At 43.3% G+C, this 12,942-nt stretch overlaps 1 long non-coding RNA gene across 1 annotated transcript in view; it reads left to right on the forward strand.

Moving 5' to 3' along the window:
• The first annotated feature begins 6,658 nt into the window (after window positions 1-6,658).
• Window positions 6,659-12,942, forward strand: part of LOC308105620 — a 268,182-nt gene continuing 261,898 nt past the window's right edge. The window contains exon 1 of the long non-coding RNA XR_013934920.1: window positions 6,659-6,706. This is a non-coding gene — a long non-coding RNA (uncharacterized lncRNA). The remainder of the gene's footprint in view (window positions 6,707-12,942) is intronic.

The raw sequence follows: 12,942 nt of genomic DNA on the forward strand, positions 1-12,942 counted from the left end.
GGCTGATAAGGCTGGCTCCCCAGTTTCGGGGACACCTGGACCCCGACTCTCCCCCCCAATGGCCATCCCTCTGGAGAACACCCGCTAATGGGGTGGCGGTGATGCGGTGGGCAGGCATGGGGGCGAGGCGAGAGGCCATGGAAGAGATGTCCAGATAAGAGGGCTTGAACCCCTGAAGTCAATTACACACATAGGCGAGAGATGTGGACGAGAGGGGAACCATGGGTGAAATTAAAGACTCGGCCCACGGTGACGAGCGAGCTATGGATGTGTCGAGAGGTGAATAAGGCCGGTTACTTGCGGTGATCTGGCGGTTCGCGTGAAATCCAAGCGTTCTATTATCACGTAGATGGAATACGAGGAGGAGGTCACCTTGCTTATCACGGAGAGAGCTGGGGTTTTCATGTGGCGGTGTCACATAACCCATTAAGACCGGGAACGCATCTGTGTTTCATTTTTAGATTTCTTTGGCTATTCAAAAATAGCAGATATACAAGCTCATAGCGCGGCACCGAGTGCCGCACTACGAGCTTGTATATCTGCTATTTTTTTTTACATGAAAATGTGTGGAAATCTTTAAAGCGAACATTTACATTTTTAGAATCTTCTAAAACATTTTTTTTTTTATTATGTTGCTATAATATCAGTTGTTCCAAACTTTTTTCATGTCAAGGACCCCCAAAATGATATGTATTTGGCCACGGACCCCCCATCTCAAAATATTTTGTTCCAGGGACCCCCCCAGAAGCAAAGATTTGAGTAAAAAATGTTCGCTTTAAAAAATATATATATATTCAAAGATTTGCACACATTTTCAAGATTTTTCAAAAATTGCAATCTACAAGCTCGTAGCGCGGCACTCGGTGCCGCACTATGAGCTTGTAGATCTGCTATTTTTGAATAGCCAAAGAAATCTATAAAATGACACAGATGCGTTCCCGGTCTTGATGGGATAATGTAACGTGCGTCGGTCACAGAGATCAATCCGACCGTTGAGGTTCTTATCAACTTCAGTGCTGCAGAATGTCCTTCAGAGAGCAAACTGTGGATACATTCTTATTTAGCTTTGACAGATAGATCATTCTAAATGGACCCATTCAGTGGCTATCATGTCCGACAGACCGACGACCGCCTCTTTTGCAGAAGAAAATAATTGTTCTCGTAACGACCGCGGATGTCGAAAAAAGACGCCCGACCTTCCACTTCCACAGGAAATTGCATAATAAAAAGGCTGATTTATTTATAGACAGGCAGGCGTGTTTCAGGAGCTGTTCCGAGGATTCAAACATTTCAAGGTGGCCGGAAGGTCAAGGTCAGAACAAGTCACAGCGGGAGAAAGACCACCGCGCGCGCTGTCGAAGACGGAGGAGACAACAAATCACGGCTTGGTATTCAAGTCGGATTCATCACTCTGGCAGATTCAAAAGAAAAGGCCAGTGTTCATGGATAAACGCCAGTGGTGGAAAAAAAGTACTCAAATGTTTTACTTAAGTAAAAGTATCAAAACTGCAAAATAGAACCTTTACAAGTAAAAGTCCGGAATTCAAAATGTACTTGAGTAAAAGTATAACATTATTGGTATCAAAATGTACTTAAAGTCCTAAAGGTAAAAGTACTCGTCATGCAGAATGTCCCATTTCAAGTTTTCAAATGTATACAAATCGTTTGAAAAAAGCAGATCTACAAGCTCACAATGCGACGCATTGTGAGCTTGTAGATCGGCTATTTTCAAATGGCCGAAATTTATATAGGGCTGAAGTGGTTAATGTATGTTTTTTTTATAATAAGTGTAACTAGTAACTAGTAACTAAAGTTTTCAAATAAATGTAGTGGAGCAAAAGTACAATATTTGGATCCGAGATGTAGCGGAGTACAAGTAAAAGTATGGAAAATTGGAAATACACCAATGAAGTAAAAAAATCGTCAAAATGGTACTTAAAGGGATACTTCACTCTCCCGACGGGGACACATTTAAAAAAAATATAAAAAATAAATGAAAAAAGTTATGGAAAATTCATGGCCCCCTCACGCATTAGTAGGACACTCTAATGCGTGAGGGGGCCATGAATTTTCCATAACTTTTTTCATTTATTTTTAATATTTTTTTTAAATGTGTCCCCGGCCCGAGAGTGAAGTATCCCTTTAAGTACAGTACTTGAGTAAATGTACTTAGTTACTTTACACCGCTGATAAACGCACCGTTTTTTTTTGTAGTCTTACTCATCAAGAAAATATTATCATCACGCTATGCCCCACCGTCATGGATTTAAATGTCAGAACATTACGTTCACCGTGTTTGGCTGACCTTTTGCAAAGCCATCAACACTGCCAGTGGCAGCGATAACCCTGACGGGCAGAGCCTTGTTAGAGCCTGGTAATGTGCTGGAGCCACATTATGCTGCCACAACGCTTTGTAAATCTCGCCGTGTGAAAAGACAACATCTGCCTGCCATTAACAAGCCAAGAGTTACAAGGGTGGAAATTGCCATATATCCTGTAGATACAGTAGGAAACTGTTGTGTAACCAGACATCACATGACGGAGAGACAGACAGACAGCACACGTCTCATGAAAGAGAGAAGACACATGCCAGGGTTTTCAAAATGGTTTCATTTCTTCCTGTACCAGAAACATAAAGAAAGCATTTCAAAGTTCACAGCACATGCCCAGAGGCATACACAAACATATGGATTTATCCTTCCATCAAACAATGCACGCACGTACACACACACACACACACACACACACACACACACACACACACACACACACACACACACACACACACACACACACACACACACACACACACACACACACACACACACACACTACACTACACTACACTACTCAAACAACCACAGACACTCATCATATAGTGCACACAGCTGACACAGATAAATATGAGGGCACATACAGTAGGACACATAATATTCACACCCGCGCAAGCGCGCACGCACACTCAAGCACACACACACGCACACACACGCACACAGCCAGCCACGCACGAATAAACAACAACTTGAGTCTCCATCCTACGATGTTCAGAGAGCTCCGTTTGTGCTTATAGTTCCAATTTAGTGGAGAGTAGAAGGGGAAACAAGTTTGTGTTTTGTGTCCTTTAAGGAGGCACCAGGCTTTGGGGCCGGGAGATAAGGAGCTTGTGGACAATAGCGAAAAGGCTGCTGGTGAAACCAGATGCCGGGTCTTGTAAGCGTCTGTGGATTATCAGAGTGCAGCCATGGGTGGAGAGGAGAGGAGAGGAGAGAGGAGGGAGGCAGCTGGCCCCCAGCCCTGTTGACTCTCTGTCAGTGTTGCCAGGTTTTGCGAGAGAAGTAAGCGACCAGGTCAATGAAGACAAGCCCCAAAAGAAGCGACTATTATAGGCCACATGAGCACTTTACACCTATGTGCATTGGATATTTGAAAATAGACGATTTGCAAGCTCACAACGTTGTGAGCTTGTAGATCTGCTATTTAAAAAAAATTATCTTTGAAAAAATGTGTATATTTTTTAGAAAGATCACAAATCTGGTAAGGGGGAACCCTGGCACAAAATATTTGCAGATGGGGGGGGCCCGTGGACAAATACATATTAATTTGGGGGTCCTTGACATGAAAATGTATGAGAACCACTGGTTTAAACAATATTAGGAAGCAAACCCAAATAAGCAACTATAGCTACACTTTTAGAAACAAGCACAAAAAAAACAACCCTGCAACCCGCAACTACCAATATTTACACACGACTTTACAGAAAAACAAGCCCAAAGTTGCTTAAAATAAGCGGACATGGCAACACTGATCCCTGTGTAGGTTGAAGGGAGGACGAGGACGGGGAACGGGGGGAGGGGGGGTGTCTCCAACGTGTGACTTCCTCTATTGATCCAACCCGTTTGAATGAGTGATTCTGGGATTAAAGCTTAACCTTACATTGATCCAATTCACCGCTAGGGTGGATACTGGGGACTGGGGAGGACTCCTTTTTCTCAGGGCCAAGAATATCCCCCAAATAACTGGTCTCAGGACAGTTTCATCTCCTCGCTCCAGTGATCCCTTAATTTTGACATGGTTCCAATGTGACTTTTTCTTTAACAGGCTGCTGTGCGATGTGTTGCCAAATGAGACCTGTTTCCAAACGTAATTAGCAAAAGGAGCGGGGGGCGGGCGGGCTTTGCTTTTGGGTAGCCAGTGGTTGAAAAAGCACTCTTTTTTATCTGAGTAAAAGTAGCAATACCACAATGTAGAAATTGCTCTGTTAGAAGTAAAAGCAAGTCAGTTTTTTCGAAAATAGCAGATCTACAAGCTCACAACGCGCCGCTTCCTCGCGATGCTTTGTGAGCTTGTAGATCGGCTATTTTCGAATAGACTGAGATGTAATGGAGTAGAAGTATAAAGTATTGAGTCGAGTTAACTATGTAACTTTTTTTAATGAATAAAATGTAATTTTGAGTATGCTGTCTCCCTGCTCTTCTATAAAGACATTTAGATTGTGTGTCTAGGTGAGACACGACCTTTGACACCATCCTGTTTCTGATTTGACACAAATTTTGATCTGAAGGTCAAGATTACATTTCTCTCCTGAGCAAGCAGGCAGGCTCTAAAAATTACAGCACTCGCGCAGAGACGTAGAAGAGGAAAGTTAAATAGTGCAGCTTTAAATAAAAGTACCTCAAAATTGTATAGTATAGTACTTGAGTAAATGTACTTAGTTACGTTCTACCACTGGTGATGGCTAAATGGTCCTGATGCACTGATGAGCCTCCCAAAAAAGACCAAATAATTATTCGCAAATTGCCCCAGATCTGATGTGAATATGAGAGCGCTGTTAACCACATGAACCCTAACCTCCTTATTCTGGGTGATGTCACGATAGGGGAACATTCAGTGAAGAATAGGTGAACACCTTGCAAAAATAGCCAACCTACTTTTGGTTGTATTGGGAAAAAAAGGAGATGGCCATTTTAAGTGTAGACCCCTGGCGGACTCCGGTCGACAAAGTATAGGGTTTAAGTGGATAATCCAGAGCCTTCTATTGGAGAGTTACGTCAATGAGGGGGCAGAAACAGTGCCGGTCACGTGGTTCCTGTAAACTCAAAATAGTGACAAACGCTCATAGACTCCAGTGCATTCCGTTAAACTTCCGGTTCAGGGCTTTGTCACTATTTGCCAATCGAAGGCTCTGTAGAAGACCTGGCCCGATGAAGTGAACGGAGGTGACGCAACTCTCCTTATATGGCTCTGGGTTAATCTCCCTGCAAAATAACGGGTCTTTGATTGATTGATTGATGGATTGCATACTTTAATAGTCAGAACCGTAAACAGCACATGGTACAGTAAGACATGTAGGCTAAAAGGATAACAGAAAAAAGTCCTGGGGACCATTGTGGTTACACAAAAATACAAAGACCTCTCAGTCCTACGCACATTGTTGATGTCAGAGGCGTATTCTCATTGGGGCCAACGAGGCCATGGCCCGGTCTGTAAAACCCTGCTCCCCCAGGGGGAAAAAAATCTAAAAATCAACATAACAACATTAGCAGCCCCTCACCCTTTAAGTCGCCTTTGTTTTCAAATGGGGCTCATTTGCATTCGGCCGAATTGTTAATGAGTGGCCGTCAAACCGGTTCTCCATTGCGTAGAGACAAGCACCTCTCCATTCAGAAATGTAATAGAAGAAGAACCGTCGTCCTGAAACACCCTGCCCCGCGTCTAAACCGGCGGCCTCGGTCCGCGGGAAAAAATGGGGCAGTGTGTTTTGGGACGAGCGTTCCGTTTTCCACCCGGAATGGCTCGGTAATTCTCAATAGACTTATCAGCCGTTGTTGTGCGAACCCCCAGCCTCCTCGGGGGGAGGGGGGTTTAAGAATCTGGCCCGGTCAACGTTAGAACCCACCATACGCCAGTGGTTGATGTGTAGAAAATGGAGTTTATCAGAGGAATAGCTATTCACTTGTAGGGTTGTCACCATCATGACATTTTAGTTGGCGATTAATTGTCGTACAAATAATTGCGATTAACGATTTAATAGTGTCTTTGGCATTGAACATTGGAACATACAGAGTGAATGAAAATTGCATTTCTGTTTGCCTTTTAGGTTTTGTAAACAAAAATTGCACAAGAGGGCAGTTAACTTAACCCTTTAAGACCGGGAACCCATTTTCGGATTTCTTTGGCAATTCAAAAAATAGCAGATATACAAGTTCATAGCGCGGCACCGAGAGCTTGTAGATCAGCTATTTCTTTGAAAAATTGTCAAAATTTGTGGAAATCTTTGAATATATATTTTTCAAAGCGAACATTTGTAAAATATGTTGTTCCAGAGACTCCCAGAAGCAAAGATTTGAGTTACAAATGTTCACTTTAAAAATACTGTATATATATTGAAAGATTTGCACACATCTTCACGATTTAAAAAAAAATAGCAGATCTACAAGCTCGTAGCGTGGCACTCGGTGCCGCGCTATGAGCTTGTAGATCTGCTATTTTTGAATAGCCAAAGAAATCTTAAAATGACACACAGATGCGTTCCCGGTCTTAATGGGTTAAATATCATCTCTCGGGTGGAAACCTTATGTCCAAACTGTTACTTTTCAGGATTCTAATTCAAAAATAGCAAAAGTAGCAGATCTGCAAGCTCAAACTAGCTTGTGGATCTGCTACTTTTGATGCTTTTGTGTGACACTGTAGGATGATCAAGTAGGGCGTTAATTTACAGAAGAACACAAAAGGTTAAAATATGGAGAATATCCGTTCTGCCCGACAGCAACGATATATACAAAGAAATGACTGACAGTGACCGGTACCAATAATCAAAAATAAGTAACGTTCTATGGCCAAACACACAACACAAAAATAGCGTAAATAACCAATCTACAAGCTCACAAGACGTTGAGCTTGTAGACGGCTTATTTCTTTGCTATTTTTCAACAGATGACTGGAAACGATTCTGACGATTCTGCAAAAATAACTGTGATTATCTTCAAATAACTGTGATGAGGCGAAAATGTAATAATGGTGACAGGCCCAGTCACTTGTCACATGGGGAGTTTGTGTAAAGTGCAGCAGGAGAGGCAGTAAGCACGTCCTTCACACCGAATAGCAAAGTGGTTTGGCAGCTACAGTACAGTATAGCCGGGTCCAGCAGCAATGATCATGTGAGCAATTGACAGGCCCCGCACTTCAGCACTTAGCATGAGTCAAGCCGTAGCGTAGGCTGATGATGGACTCGGAAAATATTGCTACTGTCTTGCGATGCGTGATTTTTTTATGCACTCCTTATACTGTGAATACCGCCAGCAGATTGAATAACTCAGCTCTCAGCGGAAATAAAGTTCAACCTGACTTGATGGAGTTTTCGATTTGGCAAAAGATACACCGTTTCCTGCAGAGAGGCCGTAACCTGCTTCTCTGGTCTATTTTCTCGAACAAAAAAACAGCCCATAATTGTATCTTCTGTATTGGTTGCTGCAGGGACCGAGTGAATAAAACGCCACAAAGGAAGGTTCCCTTTAGTCTAACAGGTTCATCTGCAATTTTGCCAAGATGAGGATGGAAGATTGACAGGAATAAAAGATACTGCAGAGAATCAAACCTTGCAATGCACCAAACAACGCAATGATTGGCCACTGCTCTATAGGGCATAGAAAAAGCATTGACTGAGGATTACAGATACATCTTAATACAGTGCCGCAAGAACACTGAATTCAATATTATTGTTTAAGCATTTGCAGGGCTTTATCGCTTTATAAAGGCAATTATTTCTGGATTCTCCAAAAGGTTAGAGTAGGTCAGACTTTAGAGTGAATGCTGCATTGCATATAATATGGACTAGCAGGTGCCTCCCTGGTCTGTTTGGTCCCCATTTGGTTATTTGGTTATCAGCGATCTCCATATATGGGCATAAAAGGGACACAGGTAGACAGACAGATACAGAGATCTCCTTAAATGGGCAAAAAAGGGACACAGACAGTCGGATACAACGGAGTACGCAGCTCACTGGGAGGGGGGAGGACAGGGTTCTGTTCACCTCCACCACCTGTTCTCTCCCCTCCAGATAGGATCTCATTCAGCCTACTGATGTGCTATCAAAACCAATGGCCTTCAACTTATCAATCGGTATAGAGTGGTTTGCGGTGTACATTTTTTTTGTAGGTCCAACATGACCATGCCGCAGTAATTTGCCCGAGTCCACCTCACGTTTGATGTAGTCGGTCAAATAGAGAAGGCATGTGTCTGTGGAATGAGATGTTCTGAAGCCAGATTGGAATTTGAACATTTCATTTAGGTGCTTTTCGACCTTTTCATATATACTAACCTCTCTATAACTTTAGAGATAGAGCATAGAATAGAAACAGGGCGGTAGTTGCCAGGGTCTAATTTTCTTCCTTTTTTGTACAGAGGGGTGACTCTCGCTAGTTTGAAATATTGCGGGACGTGCCCCTGGCTGAGAGGTTTGTTATGTGGGCAATAATTGGGGCAATAGAGGGGGCTGCGTCTCTGAGAAATGTGGGGGGATGTTGTCGTGGCCTTGTTGTAGGGCGCTCAGTTGTCACTATGGTGAGTTTAAAGTCAAGCGTACACCTAGATTTAACTTGAGTCCACCAACCCGAAGTCAAGGGTTTACGTGCTAAGCTTTGACTGTTCAATACACCCTCATAAAGGGGAGAAAAAGTCACAAAAAAATGTGTGTCAACAGATTGTGGAAGATTATGAAGGAATGTGGTGCAAACATTGTGTGTAATCTCTTGATGAACTGAAGGCACCATACTGTACTACTGTATGGTGTACACATCATGTTTGAAGTTCTTAATATAGACCATTTTGCCTGCTGAGTGCTTCACAATGTACTGATGCAACACAGGGACTGTTTCAGCAATATGCCAACATGTGTTTTCGTTTGCATTTGTTGTGAGGATTTGCCCTGGATCGGGGGCCCACGTTTGAAATTCTCAACCCAGTGTTCGGAGCCCACCCATCCGACCACTTCACATGAGATGAAATTATGTTAATGATCAATTATTGAGTGTGTTCTGGCTTGAATAAACACGCACACACGCACACATGTGTGTCGTCGTGGACACTGGATAGTAACCATAGACTGTAACCCATGAAAAGATCTATTCTCCCCCTATCGGTTCACAACTCGGACGGTGCTGATTCAACTAGCAGGCCTTCGGCCGGTCGGCGCGGGCACTCGCGCCTCAAGCTCTGCTGAGTCGGCGCGCCTCCGTCATGGACAATAACTATTATCACGTGTGCGTGTGAACGCGTGTTCAGCGTTCCCCTAGCGTAGCTTCCTGGTTGCTATGTGTGGGGGAACAACAAAAGCCAGGTCGGCCTCGCATCAAAGCCCCGCCTCGCGCCTCCTCCTCCTCCTCGCGCCGCCTCGTATCAAAGCCCCGCTTCGCGCCTCCTCCTCCTCCTCGCGCCGCCTCGTATCAATGCCCCGCCTCACGCCTCCTCCTCCTCCTCCTCCTCCTCCTCGCGAGCCTCGCATAAAAAACCCTGTCTCGAAAAGCCCCGCCTCGCGCCGAAGCCTCGCGCCTAAAAGCGAGCGCTCCTCTTTCAATTTCCCTGGAATGACAATTTCCCTGTGACATATACACAACCAAACTAATCCTCTGACCCTGTCAGAGTTTCAAAATTGAAATCATGTGGATCTTGAGCTCCACAGTTCTTTCAATGCATGTGATCAGATAAGGCCTACGTGTATGTGTGTGTTTGTGTATTCAAGATTGCCACACTGTGAGATATACGACTGCTCCCAAAGTATCATTGTGTTAACAAAAATAGTGAATGTGAAATGACAAAACAGATCATATTTGTGTGTTTAACTTTTCTGAACTGAATGGAAGCCTTCCGTAGGAGTTTTTTTTCTCCTTTTAGACAGATACTTTCTTCCATTTCTTAACTAAATGGTATTATACGGCAGTCAAGATGACATTTCTATCGGGGGGAAAAAGCCAACGCCTCAAACCGCCTTATCTCTAAGCTTCTGTTGTCCTTACCAGCAGCCAGCATTCACAAAGGAGTCTATCTAAATCAAATTCCAGTTAGTGAGAGAAAAACAACTTACTCAGGGGCACTGCGCTCGCTGGTCTCCTCAGATTTATAACCCTGACCTCTGCACAGCTCCGTAGCAACATTTTGAATGAAAGGGGAGCTGCATTCAATCAAATTGTGCGACTTGTGAACAGTATTGATTTCAAACCAGTCTTTTTTTTCTCTGCTTTTAAAAGACAGACGGCTCTCACCGTGGCGTGCATCTCACCCGTCGTTCATAATGCATGGCAAGAATCTGTGAAGAGTGACGGGGAATTATAAGCAGAGACAGATAACAGCGCGGTCGCTGTGGGCAAGGACTCGAACCCATGCATGTATGTACAGTATGTGCACCCACATGGCATACGGATTACCGTACCGATCCACCAGGACACCCTGCTAACAGTGCTCTTTTCCATTTGAATAAAATAAGCGATTCCCAAAAGTTTTCAAAAAATGTGCTAAAATAGCATATCATTATTTTCACTATTTCTATAGAATAAAATATGTGGTTAAAAGATTAATCAGACTAATCAATGTAGTCAATTATAAAATACCAATTAAAATGTTTCCCCTGATTCATTGATATCTTTAAAAATATATAAGCAATATCTATTAATCCAAACAAAAATGTATAGAATGATCGCTTACAAAATAATCAATAGTTGCAGCCTTATAGCTACCCCTACCCCCCAAAAACACACACACACACACACACACACACACACACACACACACACAACAAAACTAGGGTAAATAGATTCAAAGTGCCACTGGTTTCATGCTGGTATAGGAGCACAACAGCAGTGTCTCGTATATAGCATCCCTCCACACAGTGGGCCTGCATGCAGCGCCTACATCCAGTGCACCAGCCGCTGTTTCCAGGATCACAAAGCTTCCTCTCTGATCCCACACCGATGATGCATGTCATCTTTCTGACTTCTCCGGCACCAGCGGTGCTTGGGAGGATAATTCAAGGTGCTCCGAGGTGTCAGCATCAGGATGAATGGCTGAACAACGTCCGGGGCTGAAAGCCCTCAGTGCTGAGAAATACAGCGTGAGCAGCATATAACAAGAAAATGAAAAGTTAACCCATTAAGACCGGGAAACGCATCTGTGTTATTTTTTGGATTCTTTGGGCTATTCAAAAATAGCAGATATACAAGCTCATAGCGCGGCACTCAACTTGTACATCTGCTATTTTTGAAGAATCTTGAACATTTGTGCAAATCTTTGAATATATATATTTTTAAGGCGAACATTTGTATCTCAAATCTTAGCTTCTGGGGGTCCCTGGAACAAAACATTGTACAAACAATTTTTCAAAAATAGCAGATCTACAAGCTCATAGCGTGGCACGCTATGAGCTTGTATATCTGCTATTTTTGAATAGCCAAAGAAATCTTAAAATGACACAGATGCGTTCCCGGATTGAATGGGTTAAAAACATATTTTCCGGATGATTCACGGTTGTCTATAACTTGGGTTAGAATCCGACAGAGCTGTCATGCTAAGCTCGGCCAGTAACTAAGCCATATGAATTATATATAGTCACGCATAGCCCAATAGATCTCAACGTGTGGTCCATGGACCACCGCCCGGTCCAAATGGACCCTTTTGGGTCTGTAACTCCGAGAGTGGGTTAAATGACCACTTCAGTGTAGATTGGGATTCCAGTACAGTTTAGTTTAGTGATTCTCACAGGGATACAGGGAAACAGTGAAATAGCCTATCCTAAATCTGGTCGGCTTTGAGTGACTTATGCCTTGAGCCACGCGTCATTCCAACGCATTCTCACAGCCGCGGTGTCATCAAATAGGTGACAACTGGGGACGGATTTGACCATACAGCAAGAGTTTACGTGAAGGGACCCCCGCGATGTCAAATCATGTTGACGGGAGGGACATGATTTACCATTCTGTCCCTATCGGTTCTGAGTTCGAACAGTGGCGAGTCGGCTGAAGGTTGCAACCTTCCGCACGGCCAGCACTCACTCAACTCAGACGATGCGCCTCCGTAAATTTTTTTTGGGTGTGTGGAGTAGTTTTATGTAAACAAATATAACCAGGCCAGTACAGTTCACATCATCTGGAGGCAGGGTGCAATTAACCACTTACGGTTTTTTAAAAAAATGGTATCGTGGTTGGGTTACCAATCTTTGCAGTCTTTGGTAGGCCTGTCACAATTATTACATAATCGCCTAATCACAAATTATTTGAGATAATCACAAGTATTTTGCATAATCGTCATAATCGTTTCCATGTTCAAACATGTTCATGCCCGGGCCGCTACCTAGGCTCAAAGTAGCCTGACAGCGCGTTGCGGGTTCGAATCCTGATCCCGACGGCCTTTGCTGATTGTCACTCCTCATCTCTCTCCCCATTTCCTGTCAGCCTACTGTCCTATCAATAAAGGCATTAAAAATCCCCAAAATAATAATAAATTTTCAAACATGTTAATAAAATAGTGGAAATAGCAGATCTACAAGATCACAACGCGTCTCGATGCGATGCGTTGTGATCTTGTAGAGCGGCTATTTCCAAAAAAAGTTATTTGTCATATCCGCCCTGCGCAACTTTTGTTTACGAAGCCTAAAAGCCAGGCAAAAATATTTGTTTTATGAATTGTGCCAAAAACACAATTAAATTGTTAATCGCAAATATTTGAGTGACAATTAATCGTCAAGTAAAATGTCATAATGGTGACAACCCTAGTCTTTGGGTAGCATTCTTTGGCCCAAGGGTGGTTACCAGTCTATATCACCACAACACACATGTGTGAGAATAGTGTGACTCCAAAGCTATGTTGAATTTCTCAAACTTATTATAGCTCGATACGTCCTTGGGCCTTGGCTTGCTTTATTTCTTTCCAAGGACTATTTTTGGTTAGAACTGTCAC

The sequence above is a fragment of the Gymnoscopelus braueri genome (assembly GCF_963280865.1).
Source record: "Gymnoscopelus braueri genome assembly, chromosome: 18".
In the NCBI taxonomy this organism is placed as follows: Eukaryota; Metazoa; Chordata; class Actinopteri; order Myctophiformes; family Myctophidae; genus Gymnoscopelus; species Gymnoscopelus braueri.